At 38.9% G+C, this 27,135-nt stretch overlaps 1 long non-coding RNA gene across 3 annotated transcripts; it reads left to right on the top strand.

Annotated features, from left to right (window-relative positions):
- Positions 1-8: 8 nt before the first annotated feature.
- On the top strand, positions 9-26,197 carry LOC139763190 (uncharacterized). Of its 3 annotated transcripts, none has more exons than XR_011716058.1 (8): positions 9-165; positions 4,202-4,394; positions 6,954-6,984; positions 11,352-11,510; positions 19,150-19,373; positions 20,224-20,284; positions 22,253-22,398; positions 26,116-26,197. It is a non-coding gene; the product is annotated as an uncharacterized lncRNA (long non-coding RNA). The 3 variants fall into 3 exon arrangements; XR_011716057.1 differs by having other exon boundaries at positions 22,225-22,398; XR_011716056.1 differs by lacking the exons at positions 19,150-19,373; positions 20,224-20,284; positions 22,253-22,398; positions 26,116-26,197 and having other exon boundaries at positions 13-165; positions 11,352-12,528.
- Positions 26,198-27,135: the final 938 nt, after the last annotated feature.

Here is a 27,135-nt window from a genome sequence, read left to right as displayed (position 1 = left end):
TTGGTTGCGAGGTAAACATGTGGTGAGGGAAGTGAGTCTACCCTCCTGATCAAAACATTCAATTGACGTAACTCAAAATTTCGTTGTTACCCAGTGTAATCACATGGATTTTATTTTTCTTTTATCTTATGTGAAAAAGACACTCCTCCAGAAATGGAATTTAAGGTGAGACACTACTGCAGAAACGAGATTTGAGGTGATTTGTATACGCGACGACACCTTTTTGAAGTATTTTTTGAAAAAAATCCCATGTGCTGATATTGGCATGTTGACCTCATAGGGTATGACTGTGACATCCTCTTCAACGGTATCTATGTATTGGATTAATTATTGCGCGTCTGTTTTCCTCTTGGTTCCATTTTTGTCATTGGCATCCTCAAATGTAGAATACCCATTTGATACTACTTCAAGATGATTGTTCCGCCATATAAAATCTTCAAGGATTATTTGTGTACATCTCTTAAGAAGATTCATTAAATGATTTCCTCGAGTTATTTAAGAAATGTTTAGAATCGGCTAATCCAAGCATCATTTGTCTCCTCTTATGCATCATATCTCTTATTTCTTAAGTTTAATTTGTAAATAACATATCTGGCCAAAATTAGAGAAATCATGTTTTATCTATCTAGATTTTGATATATGATTAGTTTTAGAACCGTACAGTGTTAAAACCCCAAATATAAGTAGGCAAAGGTTTTAAAGAATATGAAAAGGATGAAATCAGAAAAAACAATCTTTGGATTTAGATTTATATGGCAAAAAATATAAGCACCGAGGGTAACCCATAAAGTCTGTAATAACAGTTATTTCCAAGATGGTGCTTGAAATACTTTTGAATAATTGAATGCACATTGTAACAAATATACAATGTGAGTACAAAACTATGAATGAACTAAATACAAAATTATAGGTATTTCATAATGACAAACACTAAAGAACTGAGCTCTGTGACTATCACCATTTTTTCATAAATGGTCGCCATTTGACGCATTAGTGAAGTAGCACTGGGACCAGGCGAAAAATTAGCATCATTCACTTCCAGCCACCCACAATGTGTTATGTTTAATGCACCAAGACCAAAGCCAACTATCCTCAATTAGGCCTTACTGACCTTTCTGGGATTTCCCAACCTCTTCTTACTTCCTGGTTTAGCACGTCATCCCCTGTGAACCATATTGCCCAAATTTGCTGTATCCCTTGGGTGCCTGGCACCTTCCTTATTCAGGCATCTTAACCTTCAAAGCATCACTCACTCCATCCCCCTACTTTTTCCATGGTTTCTTCCTTTTCCTTTTTCCTTCCACTTTGGACATGTATACCCTTTTAGTCGTCTGTTCCACACTCTTTAGATGTATTTCCAAGCCATTTAAGCATACCCATTTCAGCTCTTTTATTTGACCTATTTCAACTATGCCAGTGTCTTACCCTACCATTACTTATCGATGAACCCTCCTTACACACATTCTCTGCAATCATTTCATTTTTAACACATTCACCCTGTCCTTTAAATTTCTGTCTAAGCCTTATACAAGGTCCAAGCAGAACTACTGTACCATCAAATATACCCATTTTTGCCCTTAAAGACAAAAGACTAAGTTATTCATATGGGAAAGGTTCTTCTCAACAATTTTTTTTTTTTTTTGAGTTTTGTAATGGCTCCATATATATATATATATATATATATATATATATATATATATATATATCTCGGGTTTTTCCAAACTATCTTAGCTTTGCAAAAACTTAACTTCAGTCCTGGATTGTGGTATTTACACATATACTCAGTATGAAATGGCCTGAAATACTGCTGCCTTCCTTGAATATTATTTTCTCAGTAGTAAGTTATGCTTTCTGTTTCGAGTTCTTATGATTCTTTATCTCCAGAACATAACTAGTAGCAGTAGTGTCTCAGGCCTGAATTGAGATTTAGTTTTCCAGTCCTTCAGGAGACTGTGTGCCTCTCCCTAGTGGGCCAAATGGGGAAATCTTTATAGCTTAGACCTGTTTCATCAAGTACTTATTTTTTTAAAGCCATTCATACATAAATTCTTATCTTTACAGCATTTGTGTTTTTGGTGGAAAATTGTGACTTTTTATACTATGTCCAGACAATGTATCATGTCTTCTAAAGCCTTTTGATGGGTTTAGAATAAAAAAAAAAACAGTTTTGGCTTAGTATATACCAAATTTAGAATTAGCCTTTTTCATCCTCTTGAGGAAGTTTTGTAAGAGAACCTCATGCCCAATGCCCTGATTCTCAAAGAAAACATTGGACTTTGCCAAGAGTACTGAGAGAATCTGTTATTCATCCTGGTCTTTAACCCCTTCTGGCTAGATTATATGTATATATAAACGAAGTTTAGGAAGTTTTCCACTTTTGTTTCATGGGTTGTGAGCACCTTCACTGGCTTGTCCTGAGCTTTATGTTGGGAAAAGATGGCCCATGCCTTAGCTTTCGTAGAGCCTTTTATTAAAAGAAAACCAGCTAATGGATATTTTTGGCATTCTTCCCCCTTCATCAAATGGTATCCTAGAAGAGACGTATGGATTCTTCCTGTTTGGCTCTGGAATTCTCTCTTGACAGTCAGTTTCCAGAGTTCCTCACATTAATCATTAAAGTTATTTTTGCCTTGGGTTTAGTTATCAATATGTTTTCCTCTAACCTTCCTCCATCATGCAGGTAAGCTTTCATGACAACTGCAAGAAGAGATATATAGGTTTTGAGAGTTGAAAAATTTTTCTTTACATGAGTTGGCATCCTGTGAGCAGTTTCTCCTGATTTTTGTACTTACCCTGCCCTTTCCTCCTTTTTTAATAACTTTTTCCCTGAACCTTCAATAGCCAGTAGCTGCCTTGGTTTTGCTTCCTCAACCTGTGAAATGTGAGCTCTAATTAGCTTTGAGGGATAAGCCAATGACATTAGCCTGATAATGGTTGTTGATTTACTGAGGGTAACTCATTTTATAAGCATTGGCTGTAAACATTTTGGTCATTTGCAAAGGGCAAATGAGGTATATTGCCCTCCCACCAAATTATGAGGTGCAGGTTAAATCCTGATATACTTTTTGGGAATCTCATGCTTGTGGGACACTGCCTCAGATAGAACATTTTTCACCTTTCAAAACCACCATTTTGCAATTATTGATATGCTGCATATCCACATATTGTTTGTGATAGGAGGTCAGTTTTGTTTGTTTACGATATGGTTCTGGTGGCAGATTCAAGTGAGAAACAGCAGAAGCTGGTGTCTGAATTTAGGAGAGTGAGTGAAAGGAGAAAGTTGAGAGTAGATATGAATAAAAGTAAGGTTATTGGGTTTAGCAGTGAGAAGACTGTTTATTTGGAGTGTGAGTTTGAATGGAGAAAATTTGCTGGAAGTGGAGTCCTGTAGATATCTGGAAGTGGATATGGCTGAAATTAGAACCATAGGTGCTTAAATTAGCCATTGGATGGGTGAGGAGGCAAAGGTCTTGTATGCATTGCAGAATGCATAGAGAGAGAGGTCATTGTCTTTAAGGGCATGGATAGGTATGTTTGATGGTGTGGTAGTCTTGTTGGTGCTGTATGGATGCAAGGTGTGGTACTTGGACAGAATGTAAAGGATAGAGTGAATGTGTTGTAATTGAAACGTTTGAGGACAGTGTGTGGTATAAGGAGGGTTGATTGAATAAGAAATGATAGGATGAGAGCAAGGTGTGGTAGTAAAAGTAGTGTATGTATGAGAGAGCTGAAGAGGGTGTACTGAATGGTTTGGACCAATGGAGAAGATAAGTGAAGAAAGGATGACTAAAAGCATATACGTGTCAGAACTGGAAGGAATAAGGAAAATGAGGAAACCAAGGAGGAGGTGGAATGATGTCGTGAGAGATACTATGAGGGCTTGGGGCCTGAATATGCAGGAGTCTTTCAAACGTTAGAGCATATTGGAATAATAAAGTTTATAGGGAATAGCATGCTGTCAGTGTGCTTAATGAGGGCATATGAAGCTTTGGGGGAAAACTGTGTACAGGTTTGTGGGGCATGATTGTGGGTAGGGGGCTCTAATTTCTGTGCGGTATACATGACACCTACAGATTGGATGTGAGTGATTGAGGCTGAGGCCATTTCTTTGTTCTTGGTGCTAACTTACTAATGCAGGAGATGATGAACATGTACAAAAAAAATGTTAGATATTAGCTAAAGCATTTACCCATGTTCACAGGACAAGAGGACTTTAGACAACATAGATGAGGTTCCTTCAGAGAGGAGGAAATTCCCTATACAATGGCTTGGCAGAATACAAGATAACCTTGACTATTGGAAGGATCAAGAGGTTCCATTAATTTGGATTCTGTATAACTGACAGTTTTATGCAAGTGTCTCACCTGATCACATCTTGAAAAAAGCTCCTAAAGGTAATCTAGAAAGTAATGTTTTTAAAGGGAACAAATCTACTTCTTACTAGAAGGTTGGAGATCCACTGATATCTTTGCTGACTCCTGGCCCAGTTAAGGTTGGCATTGACTGCTATATATATATATATCCTGTGCAGTTAAAAGTGATGATTGGTTATTCTTCTTAGTTCATTCCTCAGAGTAATACATTAATTTAGTCAGGTACGATGTTCTTCCATGAAAAATGGCATTAGTACAAACGATCACTTACCCTGGTTTCAGTGTATTTTCATTATTTACTGCTTGTATTTCAGCTTGTATTCCAACAATGCATTTCATTATTTCTGTACTTTAAAGACAGCTGTGGATTTTTATGCCTTCCTCCTCCTGAGGCTTTAGTTTTTGACAGAATTGTTTATCAAAGCCACATCTCAGAAGAAATAGAAAGAAATAGCCTTTATGGGCTTCCCAAGATTTTGAGAGTTTTGTCTTTAAAGATGAAAAATTGTAGTTGTTAGAATATGTATGAGTGCATAAGAGTTCCAGTGCTAAGTCATTAAGTGAAAGGAATAGATATCTATGTGGCATACCCTAGAGTTGCTAATGGCTACAGGGTAATTATGCAGTACACTACCAAACCCTTGCCTCAGAACAGTAGTATTCCATTAGATATATTAATTTCCGTCTGTGGATTCATCTCCATTATGTGCTTATCCTCTCCATAATAGACTGCATAACACTGGACATACACAACAATTCAGACATGCAGTAACCCACTCTCTCTTCACAAACACTTCATATTGAACAGTGGACAAGTCTTAGAGAGATGTAGGGATTAAGAAACCAGAGGACATAGGATGAAATCAAGTGAGAATATTGAATTCTTTGCTCTGGATTGGAGGTTTTAGCAGTCTATAGCTGTGCGGGCATTCTGTTTTTGTAATAAGGCTTCCACTCATATATTTTTATTTATTTTATTTTGCTTTGTCGCTGTCTCCCGCGTTTGCGAGGTAGCGCAAGGAAACAGACGAAAGAAATGGCCCAACCCACCCCCATACACTATGTATACATACACACGTCCACACACGCAAATATACATACCTATACATCTCAATGTACACATATATATACATACACAGACACATACATATATACCCATGCACACAATTCACACTGTCTGCCCCCATTCACTCTCATCGCCACCTAGCCACACATGGAATACCTTCCCCCTCCCCCCTCATGTGTGCGAGGTAGCACTAGGAAAAGACAACAAAGGCCCCATTCGTTCACACTCAGTCTCTAGCTGCCATGCAATAATGCCTGAAACCACAGCTCCCTTTGCACATCCAGGCCCCACACAACTTTCCATGGTTTACCCCAGACGCTTCACATGCCCTGATTCAATCCACTGACAGCACGTCAACCCCGGTATACCACATCGATCCAATTCACTCTATTCCTTGCCCTCCTTTCACCCTCCTGCATGTTCAGGCCCCGATCACACAAAATCTTTTTCACTCCATCTTTCCACCTCCAATTTGGTCTCCCTCTTCCCCTCGTTCCCTCCACCTCCGGCACATATATCCTCTTGGTCAATCTTTCCTCACTCATTCTCTCCATGTGACCAAACCATTTCAAAACACCCTCTTCTGCTCTCTCAACCACGCATGTATACACATGTATATATTCATACTTGTTGCCTTCATCCATACCCATTGCAGCCTCACCACACAGGAAATAGCCCCCCTACAGCGAGGTAGCGCCAAGAAAAGACAAAAAAAGGCCACATTCACTCACACTCAATCTCCAGCTGTCATGTGTATGTATCTTCAGAGCTAAGATATTATTGGGAAAAGAAATTAGTCTCATCCTAATCAAACTTGAGTTTTCTGGAAAATCTAGTGAGGTTGGCCTTAATCTCTTACAGGTTGACCATCCCCAATCCAAAATCAGAAATGCTTAAAAGATATGAAACTTTGAATGGCAACATGGCCTTACAAGTTATCCTAAACACATTATTTTTTCATTGTACTGATGGTATTTCGTTCTTTTTTCTTACTGTTAAATACTTATGTGTGAATAAGTGTAAGAAAATAATTGCTGATCAATAGCATATAAATTCAAAGTCAGGAATGAAGGCGATACCAAACAACCACAGATTGTCCACATGGGCAGCTGTGTTGTGACACATTAGCTTTCTGATGGTTCATTGTTACACGAACTTTGTTTCATGTACAAAATTATTGAAAGCATTTTATAGATTACCTTCAAGCTATGTGTTTAAGGTGTATATGAAACATGAATGGATTTTATGTTTAGACATAGATCCCAACCCTCAGGATATCTCGGTTTGTATGCAAATATTCCAAAATAAAAAAAAATCGAAAATACAAAACACTTCTGGTCCCTGGCATTTCGGATGAGGGATACTCAACCTGTGGTTATAGAAATGTAAGATTTAGTTTATAATCTAAAGTTTGGACCCAGAACTGAATATAACTGATTACTTCTCCTTCTCTTAGTTATTTTCTAATAATTAACACATTTAACTTTTCTGATTTTTCAAATTTTTTGTTACAGGTGAGCTGCTTCTCTGGAATCCTTCAGTCAGGTAACATATATCATTACAAAAGTGTACTTGTGGATTATAGTTCGCCTTGTTATGAATATATTGCATTCTTCTTGTACATTACTTCAACATATAGTTGCTGATGCTAACTTGTCTTTTACTGCAAAATGTGTGGCATAAGTAACATGATAAAGCAATTTGTACCCTTTTGAAAATTGGTGCTCTTAGGAACTTGATAAAAAGCAGGTATAGTCGATATCATCCCTTCAAGTGCCCACCACGCATGCATCCCAAGATACAGGAAAAATGAGTCCTCCTCGTATTAGGTTTTTAGTATAATTGAAAGGTGTGAGGCCCATTATACCAGTTTGCAGAATTGTAGTATTACCTTCATTTTACATAAAGCTTACCTCCTAGTTAATGAGCTTTGTACCTTATACAAAGAAAAGGAAGTGTTACTGCAAAATCTACCTCTGAACTTTTTGAGTTACTGCAATGGAGTACTGATATTTTACCCATATTCTTAAATTTGGACAATATTCAGCTTTAAAGAGAATGGGTCATACATTTTTGAGATTTATTGTATCCATCCAGATGATAAATGACTACCTACTTTCCCCTTGTCAAGGGTCCTTGTCAAGGGGAGAAAGTATATGTGAAATTTTGGATGCAATTAAAAAACTTGTTTGTACACAAGTATTAAGTAATTACCTACACCTGCGCTATTGGTAACTTGTGGTTTGCCCCAAGGGACAGTTTTGTAAGGTGTTCTTGTGAATTTTATTATGCCTCAATGTCTGCTACATATTCAACACATTACAGTACAAGTGCTAGTATCTTCATATGTGCTGTTGGTGATTTTCTGTCTTTTATCTACCTCTTATAATGAGGCAGGATGTTTCTTGGAGCAGTTAAACTATGGTATGCCTGATTTCAACTGCTACATAAAGCAAAAACTGTACACATCCTGTATGCAAGAAGTGCATGTCGTTTTTTCCTTTGGTGGTGTGATTGTTTGTTTGAAATCATACCAACTTCTTTTTGATATATCTCATGTGGTATTTGGACACCCAAGATATTCTCTACGCCTCAGTCAGTTCAGAGCTCCTGGCTATTTAGTAGCAAATTGTCTCTGGCAAGTTAGCTTAGCAAGTCTGCAACTTTGTGTATTGGATCCAATATACACAAAATTCAGAGGTCTAATTTGTAATGTCTGGCGAGCTGGATTTATGGCTGGTATAAGGTTGTTAACCATGTTATACACTTTCCTTGCTCCAAGTGGTCCTGTGAATGCTAACTTTATGACATCCATAGTGGTTAAAGTCGGGCATAAAATTTGTTGGCATATAAGGGCAGTTTGGAGACATGCCAATACTGAATTAACCTTACCAGGTTCAGCAATTTTGATATCTTAAGTAGTTGGTATTTCTGTGATGCAACAATGTCAGGCATGCAAAATGTGGCCAGATATTCATCCTCGCCTTAAAGATATGTCAAAGCCTCTTCGTACAAATGTGCCTGATATCTGTCATGTTTTGAGTTTTATGACAAATCTGTTGGTGAAAAATATATTTTAAAAGTGTTTTCCCATGAAATTGTGTTTTACACAATGATTTTTTTGTTTTGTTTGTTGAATTTTTGAAAACGTCTATAAATATCATCAGAAGCAAAATATTTGTTTGTGAAACTCAATCTATTGTTTTGATAATTTGATAGCATGATATATTTTTTATATTTGTTAACTATTCAACGAGGTAGTTGAAGAATGGATGTGAGCAAATGGGGGCCTTCTCTTTCATTTCTTGGCACTACCACATTGACAAAGGATATGGCAGACAAGTATGAAAAAAGATTATATCTTTAGTTTATTCAAACATGACCTCATATTACCTCTGGCAAACCTTATCATAAAGGTACTTTCATATGCAGACAACCTAACAATTACATCACAACACCCTGAGACCATAGTAGCAACATCAGATGTGCAGTACTACATTACACAGTTGAAACAGTGAGCCACCCCAAATTGAATATTTGGAATTCCACAAAAGTCTTCAATCTTTATTAACCCCAGACAGACAAATCCAGCTGCAGTTAACTTGAATGGACAGTCTCTCCCACTGAGCAAAACACCAATCATTCTAGGTATCACATACAACACATGCATGACATTTGCTCTATGCCAATAACATCAACACAAAAACAACACAAATGCACTCAGATCACTAACTGGCACCAGATCTAGACGAAAAGAAAAATCATTCTAAAGAAACATTTCATCTGCTCCACTCCACTTGTTGCCTTGCAGCCATAAACACTCAACACCTTTACAATGAAACAAATATCTTCTCAATACAGTCCTACCACAACCTTTTTGGTATTTGGCTTATGCAGCAGTCTAGTGCTGCTGCATAGAGCAAATCACTCCATAGCAAACCACCAATCCCAGTTAGAAATGAAAACTTACCACTGCTTCCCACATCAGTAACCTCTACACACAGATCCCTCCACCCCAGCAAATATAACAGAAACAAAACATCCATACTCAGTCTTAGCCTCCAGTCCTCCCGACATGCACCCATCAGAAAGTATACTCCCCAGAAACAAAAGTTATACTCTCCCATCCATGTTCTTGACATTACATGTCACTACAACACTACGAACACCATTTCAACTTGTCCTAAGACCTTTTATGCTCACACTGTGATTACTGTAAAGAGGACACAGAGCATGAATTATTCAGTTGCTCAGCACTCTCTTCACATTGAGGTGCACATCACAACACTCTATGACCTGTGATCTTGACCACTGGATTTGGCCTGCTTCCCAGTGCCACAGGAGACTCTAGAATAGAAGGGACTCATAGGGCACATCAGTGAGGTAGCGCCAGGGAACAGATGAAGAAAGACCCATTCACTATTATACACACATATATACATCTTTCTTTCAAACTATTCACCATTTCCGGTGTTAGCGAGGTAGCGTTAAGAACAGAGGACTGGGCCTTGGAGGGAATATCCTCACCTGGCCCCCTTTTCTGTTCCTTCTTTTGGAAAATTAAAAAAAAATGAGAGGGAAGGATTTCCAGCCCCCCACTCCCACATATATACGTACACATACATATACAAACATATACATACATATACATATATACACACGTACGTATTCATACTTGCTTGCCTTTGTCCATTCCTGACACCAACCCGCCCCACAGGAAACAGCATTGCCACCTCCTGCATCAGTGAGGTACTGCCAGGAAACATGAAGAAAGGCCACATAAGCTCACACACAATCTCTGGTTGTATGTATAATGCACTGACACTCCCAGGCCCCATAGACCTTTCCATAGCTTACCCCAGGATGTTTCACATGCCCTGGTTCAGTCCATTGATGTGTGGCATATTGATCCCATTATACCACTATTCCGATTCACTCTTCTGTGCACGCCTTTCACCCTCCTTTTTTTCTTTCATACTTGTTTGCTGTTTCCTGCATTAGTGTATTAGTGCCAGGAACAGACAAAAAAAGGCTTCTTTTTCTCACATCCATTCTTTTGCTGTCATGTTTCGAAAACTGGACCCCACAGGCCTTTTCCCAGCTACTTTGTACACCCTGGTTATATCCGTTGACAGCATGTTGCCTTCTATAACCACATCAAAACACAGCTTTCTTACCCATGCACACTTTTCACTGTCCTGCGTGTTCAGGCTCCAAGCAACCAAAATCATATTCACTCCATTCTTTCATCTCTAATTTGGTCATCCTTTTTTCCTTGTACCTTCTACCTTTAACTCATATATCCACTGTGTCAACTTCTCTCTCATTCTCTCCATAAGTTCAGACCATTTCAGCAAACTCTTTCCAGCTCTCTCAGCCACATTCATCTTTTTAACCCACTTCTCTCATACTTTTTTTTATACTTACTCGATCAGACCATCTCATGCTGCATATTGTCTTCAGATATTTGATTTCCAACACATCCACTTTCCTCAGCACATCCTCATGTATGGCCCATGCCTTGCAACCATACAGCATTGTTGGTACTATTATATCATCAGTTATCATCAGACATACCCATTTTCTCCTTTTCCACACATTCTTCAGTGTTTCCAGAACCTTTGCTCCCTTATCCACACCATGCCTCACTTCTGATTCCATTCACTGCCATGCTTCCTCCCAGATGTCCAGAACACTTCACTTCTAGATTTTCTTCTTTCAAACTCACACCCCAGCTAACCTGTTTGCCTGCCCTGCTAAACCTATTGAACTTGCTTTTATTCACTACTCCTTTCACACACATTCTTCCAAAGTCAACACCAACTTCCGTAGTTTCTCATGTGAATTTGTCACCAGTTCTATGTTATCAGCAAATAACTGACTCACTTCCCATGCCCTCTCATCCCCTACAGACTGCATACTTGCCTCCGTCTCCAAGACCCCTGCATTTACCTCCCTCACCAGCCCAACCAAACAATTAGACAGCTGTGCTGACTTCACACACCCCTGCTGAAGACCATCCTTTACCTGGTCTGAAAGATTGGAATTCTGGAGATCCACCGTATAGGGAGGTAAAAGAGTGTTATAAACCACTTTAAACAGGTGCTTTATCAAATGCTATGCATTTGATAAGGAAATTGTTTTTCATCAGGTTGTTTGATTCTCTTTGTATCTTTATATTAATGATTTATGTACAGGGGCATATCCAAAGTGGGGAGCAGTTAGCCATACAGTAAACTTAACAGTAATGAATTAAACATTTTGTACAGTTATTCTCACCTTTTTAGTCCCTTGAAAGGAAAACTAAACATATATGTATGCTTTTTAACTGTTTCTGTGTTAACCCTAGTTACCGCTGAAACTGTCATTTTTACCACCTTCCTAAAACATTTACGCATGTATATAACAAAAAATTCCCTTTCTGCAAAAGCATATTACTTTGTTTCATTGAGCACAACGTCTTTGTGTGTTGGACTAAGCTGTTTTGTATTATCAAATATCATAGATATATTTTTATTACAAAATGGTCATTGGTCTAATAATGAACTTACTCCTGTACAACAGCAGTTTTCAGTTATGCGAGTATTTGAATGATATTAGTAATTTATTTGAATGACTAGATAACTCAAAGTTTTCTGATACAATGTCTGCTTACGTAACACTTGTTTTGAGCTTTTAATCATTATCTTGGCAAGTTCATAAGTTGTCTCCATCCTGACCAGATTTGGATATGCTCCTGTGTGTATAATGGGTTTAGTTATTTAGTGTCTTAAAAGTGCATATACGATGAGTTTATTGGTACTTAAGCCAACTTGTGATTCGTAGAATGCTTGAGGTAAGAAGAAAGTTTAATGTTTGTAATTTTATTTTAGATATAATCTTAATGGTAATTTGAGTTTTCCCATAGATTTTAAAGGTAATTGGAGAACTTTGTATCCCCCATATTTGTGTAATGAGCATTGTTATTGATTATTTATATTTATCTATTATATGACTTAGATCCTACAAAGCTTTAAGGCACTCCATATTATATTATATTTCTTAAGACTTACAGAGTTTTGAGATATGTAATAAATCTTTTAAGATACATGTTTAATTTTTCTATAAAGAATTCTCCCTTAGCATTTGTAGGTGATTAAGGATTGTTGAAAATATTTGAAATAAGCTTATTTTTTCATGCTTCTCCATTGTTTTCCATATAGCAAAGTAGCACCAAGAATTAAGAGAACTAAGTTACAGGCAAAGGCTGGAGCTTTAGATTTATGCACCTTGTTTAATTTTTCTGTAAAGAACTCTCCCTTAGCATTTGTAGGTAATTAAGGATTGTTGAAAATATTCGAAATAAGCTTATTTTTTCATGCTTCTCCACTGTTTTCCATTTAGCAAAGTAGCCCCAAGAATTAAGAGAACAAAGGCTGGAGCCTTAAATTTATGCACCTTGCTTAATTTTTCTGTAAAGAACTCTCCCTTAGCATTTGTAGATAATTAAGGATTGTTGAAAATATTTGAAATACGCATATTTTTTCATGCTTCTCCACTTTTTTCCATATAGCAAAGTAGCTCCAAATATTAAGAGAGCTGAGATACAGGGAAAGGTTGGAGGCTTTAATTTTATGCACCTTGGAAAAGAGGAGAGTAAGGGGCAGTCTGATCACAATCTTTAAGTTTTTAAAATAGTTGGATAAAGTGGACAGCTCTTTGAGAGATATAGGGATAGAGAAACCAAAGGACATAACATGAAATTTAGTAAGAAACTTGTAAATAAGGATGTAAAGAAATACTTTTATAATGATAGCGTAGTAGATGAATGGAACATATTGACTGAGGATGTAGTGAATGCAAACAGCATACATAGATTTAAGAGGTTGTATGATGGTAGGAAGTATCAAGAGAAGGGCGCTATGTGTGTAAAAGTCCCTCCCTGTACAGTACAAACAGGTAATTATAACAGATAAAGAATGGCCTCATTCATTCACATCCACACAAGTTTTCATGTGCAATACACCAAAAACCAGATCACCCTATCCATAGCCAAGTCCCATTCACCTTCTTGTGCTTTACCCAGACTGCTTTACATATACTGGTTATGCCCATTGACAGCACATCAGCCCCTGCATACCATATCATTCCAATTTGTACCTCACACCCTCCAGTATGTTCAGGCTCTAATCACTGAAAGCATCTTTCATTGCATCCTTGAACCTTCTCCTTAGTTTGCTGCTTCTTTTTACCTCCACTTTTGGTTGTATATTCTTTTAGTCATCTCCCTTTCACTTGTTCTTTCCATATGTCCAAACCGTATTGGTACACTCTCTTCAGCTCTTTCTCACATACTCCTTATACTACCTCATGTCTTTCTTACCCTATCGTTTCTCATTTGAGTAACCTTTCCCACACAACATAATGTTCTCACACATTTCATTTCCAACACATCCTCCTCTGTTCTATACTTTTTCATGAAGGGCCCATACCTTGCATCCATACAACACTGTTGGTACTACTGTACCATTGACCTCACCCATCGTTGTCCTCACAGACAGTGACTTCTCTTCCACACACTTTTCGATGCTCCCAGGACCTTAGCCCTTTCACCTAGTTTATTTGTGTGTTGTATGCATTGCCCTAATATTTTTAACGAGCTCTAGAACTGTATTTTCTTATTACTATTGAACAAATCATGGTGCTTTTAAGAGCAGAGCAAGATTTAGATGTGGCATAAATAGGTCAGGAGAAAGCATCTAAAAGGTGTTGCTAATAAATTGTGTGGAAGCAAAGCTTAGAAGCAGTGAGTTTTATCAAAAGAGTAAGGCATGATAACAAGTAGAGAGAGAAGATGGGGAGTGGTTCTAGGTAAATATGGATCTTCATTAAGGATGTGTGATGTCACAATGGCTGTTTAACCTGTTTAAGCATGGGGTGGTGAGAGAGGTGAATGCAATGGTATTGTAGAGAAGGGCAGGTCTGGGAGTGAATTCATTGCTGTTTGCAGATAACATGGCTCATGACAGACTTTAGTGAATAGCTGTAGTGGCTGGTGTCTGAGTTTGGGAGAGTTTGTGAAAGGATGAAGTTGAAAGATAATATGAAGGAAATTAAGATAATGAGATTTAGCAGGGGAGACAGACAGCTCAGTTCAAGTGAGATTTAGAAAGGATTGAACATGGAGATGTAGGGTGTTTTAAATACTTGGGAGTGGATGTGGTGGTGGATAGAGCTGTGGGAACTGGAAACTTCCTGGGTGCATTAAGTAGGGTGTGAAAAAAGAAGTCACTGTCAATGAAGCTGAAGAGGGGTATGTTTGATGGAAGTTTAATCCTGGCAGTGTTGTATAGATGCGAGGCATTATACCCTAAGTGAAAAGTTGCAGAAGAAGGTGAATGAGCTGGAAATTACATGCCTGAGGACAATGTAGTTTAAGGAGGGTTGAGTAAGTAATGATAGGTGAAGAGAAAGTTATGGTATCAAGAAGAGTGTAGTAGAGAAAGCAGCAGAGAGTGTGCTGCAATGGTTTCAACATATGGAGAGGATGAGTGAAGATAGAAGTGGGGAGAATATGGAGAGGGAGGAGACTGAGTGCAAGAAGGAAGGATGGGATGAAAACTGATTTGAATTATCAAGCCTGAACATGCATGAAGATGTGGGGTATGCATAGGACTGAATGAATTGGAGCACTGAGGTAGATAAGGGGCAGTGAGCTGTCAGTAGGCAGAACCAGGATGCACTGAATGGTCTAGGCTCCTTGGGAAACCACAGAAAGGTCTGTGGGGCTTGGCTGTGGATAGGGGGCTTTGGTTTCTCTACTTCATGGATGTCAGCAGAGAACAGACGTGAGCAAATGAGATTGTTCTTCGTCTGTTCCTGGCACTTCCTCACAAATGCGAGAAAAAGCAAATGTGTATGGGGGAAAAAATGAGGGAGGAGCTCGTGTGAGTGACCATTTCTAGGTTTCATCTGTTAGGTGTATCAGTATTGTTTGTGCTGGTTCTGTTCAATACCCATTTAAGCAGTGCACTCCCAGAGTTTATTACTGTGATAACAAAAAATTTTGTTTTTTTGGTTCTATCGTTAAATTTGATCTGGGTCTTTCTCATATTTCCAGTCTTTCCATATACTTTGCAATTGTTTTGATTGAAAATGATGAGCCATTTGCTACTCCATCCCATGAGTTTAATGAGTACCTCCCTTCAAATCTTATTTGCACCTTTGAGTCTATATTCTCTTGTAGATCATGGCATTTCAGTAAAAACTTTTTCTTTGCGATGCATGTCATACAGTTGGTCATTTCCAAAGATCAGAAATGTTGTAGCACTTCAAGAACATTACCATATGGGATGTCATTCTCAACTTTTAGCCAATCTGCAAATGACCATGTTATCTGGACCTATTACTTCATACAAGAAACAAAATGAAAATAATTTGTTTTACTCCCTGCGCACATTTTCCAAACAGCTTAGGTTTTAGCTTATCAAATGTCGGATTGAATGAAAATCTTGCTTGCAGCCCAAATTAATAATGTCTACCCTGTCCCTTTCCAAAAAGACAATTTCCTTTTCCTCAGAATACTCTTCTGCCTGTGTGATATAATTTTTTCTAATCCACAAAGTATTACTGGGCTCACCAGATTAAGTAATTTGCTTTAAGGTGTCCCATCAGTTTGTTACTTCATCATTTTGCAGGGTACTGACGTTGGATTCGTTAGACAGTACTTGAGCCGTTCTAAATGTACCCCCTTTTTTCCCTATAGATACCCAGGGTGGATATTTTTGTAACAGCACTTCCTGTAAAGATAAAACATCAGAGAAATTACGTTCATGAAATATCGGAAGAATTCCTTTTTACTTGCCTAGCTTGAGTTTCTTTTCCCATTTGGATTGTCTGGAAATATGTTGCTAACTTGATTCTTGCTACCTCGCTGATGCGGGGAACTCGCGAGTATATATATATATATTTTTTTTTTTTTTTTTTTTATACTTTGTCGCTGTCTCCCGCGTTTGCGAGGTAGCGCAAGGAAACAGACAAAAGAAATGGCCCAACCCCCCCCCCATACACATGTACATACACACGTCCACACACGCAAACATACATACCTACACAGCTTTCCATGGTTTACCCCAGACGCTTCACATGCCTTGATTCAATCCACTGACAGCACGTCAACCCCTGTATACCACATCGCTCCAGTTCACTCTATATATATATATATATATATATATATATATATATATATATATATATATATATGTATAATGTGCATCAGATTGGGGAAGAGCAGTGTGGTTTCAGAAGTGGTAGAGGATGTGTGGATCAGGTGTTTGCTTTGAAGAATGTATGTGAGAAATACTTAGAAAAGCAAATGGATTTGTGTGTAGCATTTATGGATCTGGAGAAGGCATATGATAGAGATGCTCTGTGGAAGGTATTAAGGATGTATGGTGTGGGAGGCAAGTTGTTAGAAGCAGTGAAAAGTTTTTATCGAGGATGTAAGGCATGTGTACGTGTAGGAAGAGAGGAAAGTGATTGGTTCTCAGTGAATGTAGGTTTGTGGCAGGGGTGTGTGATGTCTCCATGGTTGTTTAATTTGTTTATGGATGGGGTTGTTAGGGAGGTGAATGCAACAGTTTTGGAAAGAGGGGCAAGTATGCAGTCTGTTGTGGATGAGAGAGCTTGGGAAGTGAGTCAGTTGTTGTTTGCTGATGATACAGCGCTGGTGGCTGATTCATGTGAGAAACTGCAGAAGCTGGTGACTAAGTTTGGTAAAGTGTGTGAAAGAAGAAAGCTGAGAGTACAGTAGGGATGAGGCTCAAGTAAATTGGGAGGTAAGTTTGAATGGAGATATCTGGGAGTGGATTTGGCAGCGGATGGAACCATGGAAGCGGAAGTGAATCATGGGGTAGGGGAGGGGGCGAAAATTCTGGGAGCCTTGAAGAATGTGTGGAAGTCGAGAACATTATCTCGGAAAGCAAAAATGGGTATTTTTGAAGGAATAGTGGTTCCAACAATGTTGTATGGTTGCGAGGCATGGGCTATGGATAGAGTTGTGTGCAGGAGGGTGGATGTGCTGGAAATGAGATGTTTGAGGACAATATGTGGTGTGAGGTGGTTTGATCAAGTAAGTAATGTAAGGGTAAGAGAGATGTGTGGTAATAAAAAGAGTGTGGTTGAGAGAGCAGAAGAGGGTGTTTTGAAATGGTTTGGTCACATGGAGAGAATGAGTGAGGAAAGATTGACCAAGAGGATATATGTGTCGGAGGTGGAGGGAACGAGGAGAAGTGGGAGACCAAAGTGGAGGTGGAAAGATGGAGTGAAAAAGATTTTGTGTGATCGGGGCCTGAACATGCAGGAGGATGAAAGGCGTACAAGGAATAGAGTGAATTGGAACGATGTGGTATACCGGGGTCGACGTGCTGTCAATGGATTGAACCAGGGCATTTGAAGCATCTGGGGTAAACCATGGAAAGTTCTGTGGGGCCTGGATGTGGAAAAGGAGCTGTGGTTTCAGTGAATTATTTCATGACAGCTAGAGACTGAGTGTGAACGAATGGGGCCTTTGTTGTCTTTTCCTAGCCCTACCCCGCACACATGAGGGGGGAGGGTGTTGTTATTCTATGTGTGGCGGGGTGGCGATGGGAATGAATAAAGGCAGTCAGTATGAATTATGTACATGGGTATCTGCGTATATGTCTGTGTGTGTATATGTATGTATGCATTGAGATGTATAGGTATGTATATTTGCGGGTGTGGACATGAATGTATGAACATGTGTATGTGGGTGGGTTGGGCCATTCTTTCGTCTGTTTCCTTGCGCTACCTCGCTAACGCTGGAGACAGCGGCAAAGCAAAATAAATAATATATATATATATATATATATATATATATATATATATATATATATATATATATATATATATATATATATTAGAGAACCTAATGTAAAAAACTGGTGTGTCATCCCTTTCCAAACCGCGCAAGGAAAATGAAAATTATGTAGTCCGGGTTCAATTCCGAGGAGAGACATTTTCTCTTCCGCGTCACCATTTTCTTTTGGAATGTTGACTGTAAACTGTATCATTATCACTCCGGTTAAAGTTTTGTTTTTATTGCAGTACTGCGGTGCTTTGCAGGTTGTTACCCTCATTAAATCTGTAATAAACGGATAGACTGAATAAGAATGATGGCCAGGGATAATTTTCAACCGTGAAATAAGACTTACTGATACCATATAAAGATTTAGCTACCCATTATTGGTTACGAGAACAGCTGTCAAAAATTAAGTGATAAATGCGAGCGTTATGTGATGGTTATCCAGACCATGAATTATCTTGGTGCTGAAGGGAGGGAAAAAAAAAACGGAGAATGGATAAAACTTTGCAAGTGCTAGCCACTGATAATCTATTTGTACTTACACTAAACTACACACTTCATAGCCCAAGCAGTCATAAAATATGAGCCATAAGCCTTACCACCGATATATTCGTTGAGCCAGGTTTGATTTTCATCTGAATTAAGGTAGTTTTCAGAGAAGGACGATTCTATATTCCAGAATTAATAAATGAAAGTATTCACATCCCCTTTCGCAGTAGGCTGATTTTTTTTTTTTTTTTTCACTGAAATAAAAAGTTTAATGATTCCTGGTTATGTCACCACCGCCACCCCACAGTCATACAAGAAAATTATAGCAGCGTGACTTCAAATCTCCCGTCTTGTTGCAGGACGCTCGCCTGGCCGTGATGCTAAACTACGTTGATGACGTACTCATTCCCAGAGGGTAATGAGATGTACCTCTCCCTAAGCATCTTACCTCTGACCTACAACAGCACCTCCCACCACACGCGCTGTAGAAGGAGACTACGAACATGAAAGGCGAACAAGGTAGTACAAAGTCTGATCACTTAGAAAAATATAATGGGCGCTACAAGGACTTATGATTATAAAGGTAAGTTATTGATTTTGAAAGCTTTCTTTTTACATATTTATGCTCCAATATATTGTAAGTGAATTAAGATTCTGAACTGCAATTATGAAAGTTTATTTACCAAGACAGCTGAAAGTAATGATTATGAAAAGCCTGTCAAAAACCATTGGGATATTCCGCTAATAGTCTGGATACTGCTTCTGCTGGTGTATCCCAGGCGTGAAGGAGGCGAACATTGCACAAGAACCTGTGAATCTATATCAGATCCAAATTATGTGAGATGACTTTGAAAAAAAAAAATCACGTACCACTTGTATTTACTGTCGAAGGGGGGAAAAAATCCTGCCAAAGTTAGTGTATTCTTAGCATTTCCAACGGTAATGGGAAGTCGATCATGGCGCAAATCTAGCTCGGCATGTACAGGCCTGCTGCTGATGTGATTCTTACCTTCCGTGGAGACTTGTGCTACAAAAAGGGTTAGGTTTAGGCCAGAAGAACGAGCGGCAGCCACTTGCGTGGCGTGGTTAAGGCAGCAACTCCTGTGACAAGTTTAAACTGAGCGGTGCCCTCAACAGTAGATAACAAGCTATGTGGTAGTGACTCTCTCTCTCTCTCTCTCTCTCTCTCTCTCTCTCTCTCTCTCTCTCTCTCTCTCTCTCTCTCTCTCTCTCAGGGTAAATCTGATCATTCTTATCACTTCATGTCATTTACATAATTCTTGTCCAAAGAGGCAGTCTATATTCTGGTTCTTCCATTAGGTTAGGCGTACGTCATCATAATTGTGTTTCAGCAGGGAATGTTATGTTAACATCACATACATAAGTACATCATTGCTGTATTCTATATATTATTATCTCGTTACTTGCTTCAGGTACCTGAGTGCGCCGGCGGAGTTCATCGGTGAACAGATGCAGACGCTCTTTAATGAATCGGTAAGTGCCTGTTGGCTCTTAAAGAGGACCCTGTCAACCAACACACAGAACAGACAAAGGCTCAGGTTGGGTTCTCATTACATAGTGTCGCAGAGGTATATTTTTTCTTTTGTACACCGTAATGAAATTTGTAATTTTTATATTTTCACGGTTTTGAATGTGTGCGAGCTTACAACTCAAAGAAATGTGTTTCAGTGTGCTAGACACAAGAAGGATAATGATGAACATGGTGCAGTGGTCAGCATGGCTTGGGTTCGAATCCTAGGCGTGGCGGTTACCCCCCCAATCAACTTAGGTGTTTACCCTCCGATCAGGGCTGGTCAATAAAAGCTACCGGAAAAAAAAAGAGCAGTGTATGGTGATGAATATGAGATATGTGTATGCACATAGTGTATTATCATAACATGACTCGCTCCGCAATATGGGTTTAATTGGCAGTTTATGAAAAAATTCCTCATATATCTCATAACTATAGTATGTCGTCAGTAGATTTTATTTGACCTTTATAACATCTGATTTAGATAAAATAAGCTAGTTCATCGGTCTGTTTGTCGACGGTAGATTTTCTAGGTATGCAGTCTGATGAATGAAAGTGAATCCATCTTGAGTAGGTTTATGGGTAGATCCCCTTTGTCGAGATGATGTTATGAGGGTAAGATTACAATTTGACCTTATTTTGGTTATTTCATCTTACAGTTTTTAAGTTTAATTGTTCTTAAAGTTTGTGTGAATATTTTGATCATATTTTTGCATGTACGAATAAAGAGGGCCATATACAAAGGTAAACATTAGAGTTTAGTCTCACATTTTTCACAGTATATTTGAAATCCACACCAAATCTCTTAAGTTTAGTTTCTTTGTAGTCAAGCAAATCCTCAGTACGTGGCTGAGTGTAGGCTTTGAAAATTGAGTATCATACGTTAAGTAGATGAATAATACACACTGGACTCTTACACTGGCGATATTGTAACCTAAAATGCCTATTGCAATGCATACCGAACTCACATACACTGGTGTAGCTACAGCGGCCCGAAGACTGACATCTTTACTGTAATTCATGTTGCTTGGGTTCAGTAAATGATTTGCAGGGAAGGGAAGGACTTGTACTTGAATATGTTTGCGGATGATGCCAAGGTCACGAGGGAAATAGAAAAAGAGGTTTGCATCAATAAAGCAAGGGGATTTAGATAACCTCAAAGGTGGTCAGCATACACTGGCGATGATATAGCCTACCCTAACGTGTCGACCATAATTATCAGTAAAGAGATCTCACACACACACACACACACACACACACACACACACACTGGCGATGCTATATAGCTTAACCTAACATGCATACCATAATCAGTGAAGAGATCACACACATGTTAGGGATGCTGTAACCTAACGCGTCTACCATAATCCTAGCTAGCACACACTGGCGGTGACAAGTTACACCAAGCTCATATCCCTGGATGGTTTAGTCAGTGTAATACGTATTATCGTCCTCCTCACTGAGTGAAAGGAACTCCTACATCATCACTACTGTATAACTCACCTCGCCCTATATGATATATCCCAGATTAAACTGACAACATTACACGGACTAGCCCTGAAATACTGAATATTATATAGCCTAGCTCTAGCACATAGAATATTGCATATCCGGCTTTCTGGTCAGCCGAGACACATTACATAGTCAAAGCCTGAAATACTAAATGATATATTTAGTTTGTATCCCACGAAGAGAATATATATGCAACCATGCTTACATTTCAAGTTTGTATATATGTCTTACTTTTAGGAAACAATGAATTGCATATTTGCACATACACCACAGTAACAGTCCTTTTGTTGCAGACAACCGTATTATTATCTATCGGTTATGAATGAAACATTTCGGTATTCTTCTTGAAGTTCATCACTGACCTCATACATAACACTTCTATAACACCCAGTACAATTGGCCATCATCATGACTCGCAGAATCAAGCAGCTTCCTGCCCAAGGAACCCGTGGAAGGAACCTCCCGCATAGTTCGAGACACCAAGCCATGTCCAATGGTCGGGATCGTACGTCAAGGGATGTTGTGATGTGGGTCTCTGTGAGATGAGCGCAGGACAGTTTAGGAGGTAAGTGTCTAGTGGGATCATGGGAATGAGTAGTCTTGTGATATGTTGATGTTTATGATATTGTAGAGATGGATGGTGTTCAGAGTGCAGATAAGAATGTGGAACTTGTGTATTTCTAGGAATTCAAATGAAAAGGAAACTTAATATCGCTTATTCTAACCTACTTGAGGTGTGTGTTTGTGTCTAATGATGATAACAATTAGAACTTGTGGTAATGCTGAAGAGTAATGTCATCCCTTTTCTGACATTCGATGTATGTATAACCGTATGACACTCCTTTGTTCAATGGCTGACAATTCAGCACCTTATCTCTACGAACGTTCCTGCTGTGTCTCCAGTCTCGGGATTTTAGTGAAGTTCGTTCCGTATAGAGATATTTTTATTACTGGTTGTTTGTACTATGGAGCTTTTTAAGTTGAGGGAGAAGGACCATCGAGCTCGAACTGCATTGCGAACCAAGACTCACGAGGTGATCTTTAGGTGAAAGTAAGGTTTGGTCCAAGCTGGGGCCCAAATGAAAGCTTCTTCTTCTCTAAGGGGAAATTTTTGGACCATTAAACCTCTAAAACCTCTTAGTTTATCGATCGAACTTTTCGATACTTTTTACGCTTTTCATTTTAAGTTTTACTACGATATGGATTTTTCACCCCCTCTGCTGGTTATAATTAACTAGGATTCTTTGTTTCATTTCCATGTTGGGCAGAGTCAGCCATAGTGAGCTAGGCGTTTTCCCCCTTTTTGCTAGCCTGCGGGTCTAACTTAGCATAGGACCTCAGTTCTGCAAATACTTCAAATTCGAGTTATCAAGTAACCTTGGACGAGTGAGGCTTGCTTGCAACGGCTTTCAGCAAGAGGTGCAAAACCATAAGGGTGATTGGATTGTGAGGGGAATAAATGTTCAGTGTAAGAGGCTGGAAGTTGCTGATATTGCAAGCTTTTCTCCCATAAGTAGCACTTATCAAGACGGTGTGTCCCACACTAGATGCAGACTGCTGCATTTATGGAAGAGTTCCATCCGCTTCAATGTAAAGTGACTATTTCGGGGGCCCAATAACGCTCACATGGTATCGTCTTGCCCATGGAAGTAATGTCGTTCTCAGGAAATGCCTGCTTTAATTTCTGGTATGGCATTATTGGATAACTAAATCTGTAACTTTTGTAATAACCAAATTCGGATTGCACCAACGGGAGCTGTGGCAACAGTGTTTTGTCCATCTCTCCCAGTAATATATACACAAAAGCGCATATCGCTGCCGTGCCAGGGGTGAGCGGTATACAAGTGCCGCTGATTGCCAAGCACGTAGTTGAAAAAGTAATCCCTCATCTGCATACCGGAAATAACGGCGTCGCTCCGTGTGGCGCGTGCTTTTAATCTCTCGTTGGAATATTACATCTAGTACATGTCTGACATTTTTGAGGTATCCATTTTAATACCGGTGATAATGATAGTAGTAGTAATGATTAAAATGATAAAATTAATGATAAATTGTTGATAATGATAATGATAATCAATGATAATGATTATAATGATAACGAATGCCAGATTATTGTATTTTTTGATATTGCAAGCCTCCATTTACATAATATAACAAGCCTTGATACAGTGCGTCATAGACTCAATGATATCCTGTGATTAACAGCCCTCATTTACATATGATTGCTGCCATTCATTTATACCAGCATACTAGCCATTCCTCTGCGCTCATTTTGATACTGGGAAACTTTTTCCACGCGTACTGAACCTCGAGCTTGATGGTGCGACTCTTGAGCACGACGGTGCGACCTCCAGTATTCATGGTCTTTTACGGACCAAGTCAAAGGGGGTGGGTCATCATAACCAAGGGTCGTACCGCCCTGCTCAAGGATCTTATCTTCGTGCTCAGTGGTCGTACCGCCCTGCACAAGAACGATCTCTGATCGGACCAGTGCTCAGGTGGTCGTACCATCGTGCTCAGGTGGTCGTGCCATCGTGCTCATGAGCTGTACCTTCGTATGCAAGGGCCTTACCGTCGTGGTCAGGGGCGTAAACGTTTACCTTGCACACTCTTTTGTATTACTTATGATCTTAAAGAGTCTAGTACATTCCTTTCCATTCAACTCTTTTGTCATAATTTGCGAGTACGAATTCAGACGTAAAACCTGTGCTTGTACCCTGCACATGATTGTCTCCCTCATCCAACTCTTGCCAGGGTGGCTACGGTGTGGACAAAAAGGTTTTCCTGCATCTTTGACAGGTGTAGATTAGCGAGGAAAGTTGTTGTGCTGCAGTTGATAAATTATTGTGTTACTGTGCCAAGTGTTTCCCCCTTTTGTTGCCTCATTCCTCTCTGTTCTCTTATATATTGTCCAACATTTGCATAGTTTGCTTTTCCATACATGTTTCTCCTCTTCTTCACTGATGGATTTTAACTTTTTTTTTTTGCTTTTATTTTCCCTCCATCTTTCTCATCTCTACGGTGAGGGCTATGCGCTCGTTGTACCTCATGGTAAAACCTAGTGATGTTAAGTTGTGTAAAGAGTTGTTGAGTGTCAAGCTACGTACGAGTAAAGATTTTAAAGGTAATCCCTCACAAGCACGACAGGTACGACCCTTAAGTATGATTGTGTTCCTTTTGACCTGGTTATTAAGGATCACATTAAACGTCAAGCCATCATACCCCAAGGTTTCGGACTGTCTTGTCGAAGAGGTTAAATGGGACCAAACTGTGTTAGGCTAGTTTAGGCTGGGTTTTATTTGAAATGATAGGATATGTGTGTGGATAGGATATGTGTGTGTGTGTGTGTGTGTGTTTAAGTAGAGGTGGTCTGTCGTGGCTTTGGTTGGGATGTGTAGGGCCAGGTCATGTTTGGAATTCATTGCGGTCGGTAAGGAAGGTTTAGATGTGATGTGTTTGAATAAGATGCATTTGGGTGGGTGGGTGGGTAGATTTCTGTCGGTTCAGTTAGATCTGGGTGTTGAAGTGGGGTAGATTTCGCTTGATTGTGCAAGATTTTTGCCTGTGTTTAAAGTCGTGTTTGCAGTGCATTACCGTTGTGTGAAACACGATGCTAAGAGGCAGTTTAATTGGTGCATTATTTCGTATCGTGCGCGTAGAAGCAGGCCGTAATCTTACATACAGACTTGAGCGTTGGTCCCATGTGTCCTCTGTAATTCTGTCATAATGGGCATGGGTCCAGTTACATGTTAGGCTGAGCTTTTGCTGTAGGTTAAATTTTGCATCAAGCCTACAACGAAGCATTTTAGTGGTTGAACTTTATACTAGATTAGAATTTTTTTTTTTACAGTTTGCCCCACGGATCGGAACATAAGTCTCTTGAAATATAATTTGGACTTAGAAAAGTGTTAAATATATAAAAAAAGAATACTTTCAAATGAAATTGATATATAGAAGACAGTCATGATTATTTATATAGACGGTGAAATGTGCAGAGAATATTAGAAAAAAAAATTGTCACAAGCATAAAAAGGCATTAATAAAATATGAATTAAATAATCTCATCAGTCTATATGAAATATCGTTTTATCTGGAATTATTTGAAACATATGAAATATTTTACAAGTAATGTGAATAGTCATACATGAATGAGACTTGGATGCTACTTTGTATGATGTCATATCACCCATAATGCAATAGTGACGTCTCATCTTTCTTTTATCTTGAATTTTTGTTCTGTTTTTGGATGATTTTTTAGTAATCTTCTTTATGTGGATTTCAGACCTCTGTGCGAAACATTAGTGAATTGGTGAGTTAATTGGTGGATTGATAAAGTTCAACGCAGTCAAATGATATTTTGTCAGTGAGTTAATTGGTGGATTGATAAAGTTCAACGCAGTCAAATGATATTTTGTCAGAAGTTTCTTTTTGTGGGAGCCATGAATTTGCCATCTTGTTGGCGCTTCGCACCAGGTTAGTGAATTGATATTACGTCATTCATGATTTTAGATATGTTAGATAAAAGCTTGTTTTCGTAGTTTGTGCTGTATACGTGGAACTTGTCTGGTGAAAGTTGAGGAAACTACTGAGCTCAACACTGTAAATTTCTCTGTGGAAACGGTGTGGCCGAATGCTACACCCATCACAGGACATCCGCGACAGTTCGACATTGAAATCACTAGACCTATAACTTCCGGGCATTGATTATATGATCATATGACACCACATATTCTCAAGTTGATATATTTTCTTTGATTAAGTTTGGCTTGGGAGCCGAGGGGGGGTCCCCCCCACCCCATCCTCACTAGTTGGGGGTTAGGTAAGGTAGTTTACTTATAAAAATTGTATTTTAGATATCATTAAGGGACTTATTACCATTCCAACAGTAATTTATAGCGAATGGTTGTTGTTATGGAATTATTTCGGGATTAAAACTTCTGAATAATTATTATTTAGATGACTGTTCAGGTGACGTGATAACAACAACTTCATCATCCCATGTCTGAGATCATATGGTAAATAATGACATGGGTTATAGATTGTCCAGTGTAGCGGTGGTGACGCTTCGGTTTCTGTCTTGTAAAACTTGCATGTTAGTTTAACAAGGCGAAAACCACAAAGGTAACCTAACCCAGCCTAACACATTGGAAAATATGGAGTTTATTTCATTCGTTTATAAAGCATTCGACATGTTTCCATCATATGATGTAAATGTTAGAAAGCTGTATATTCCTAGCATTGATATTTATATATAGTTTCCTTAAGCTTGACGTAAATATAAGTTTGTGAACCTGCGCAGATA

The sequence above is a fragment of the Panulirus ornatus genome, chromosome 46, assembly GCF_036320965.1.
Source record: "Panulirus ornatus isolate Po-2019 chromosome 46, ASM3632096v1, whole genome shotgun sequence".
NCBI classification, from domain to species: Eukaryota; Metazoa; Arthropoda; class Malacostraca; order Decapoda; family Palinuridae; genus Panulirus; species Panulirus ornatus.
The sequence above is the reverse complement of the archived record's forward strand: the minus strand, read 5'-3'. Positions and strand labels throughout refer to the sequence as shown.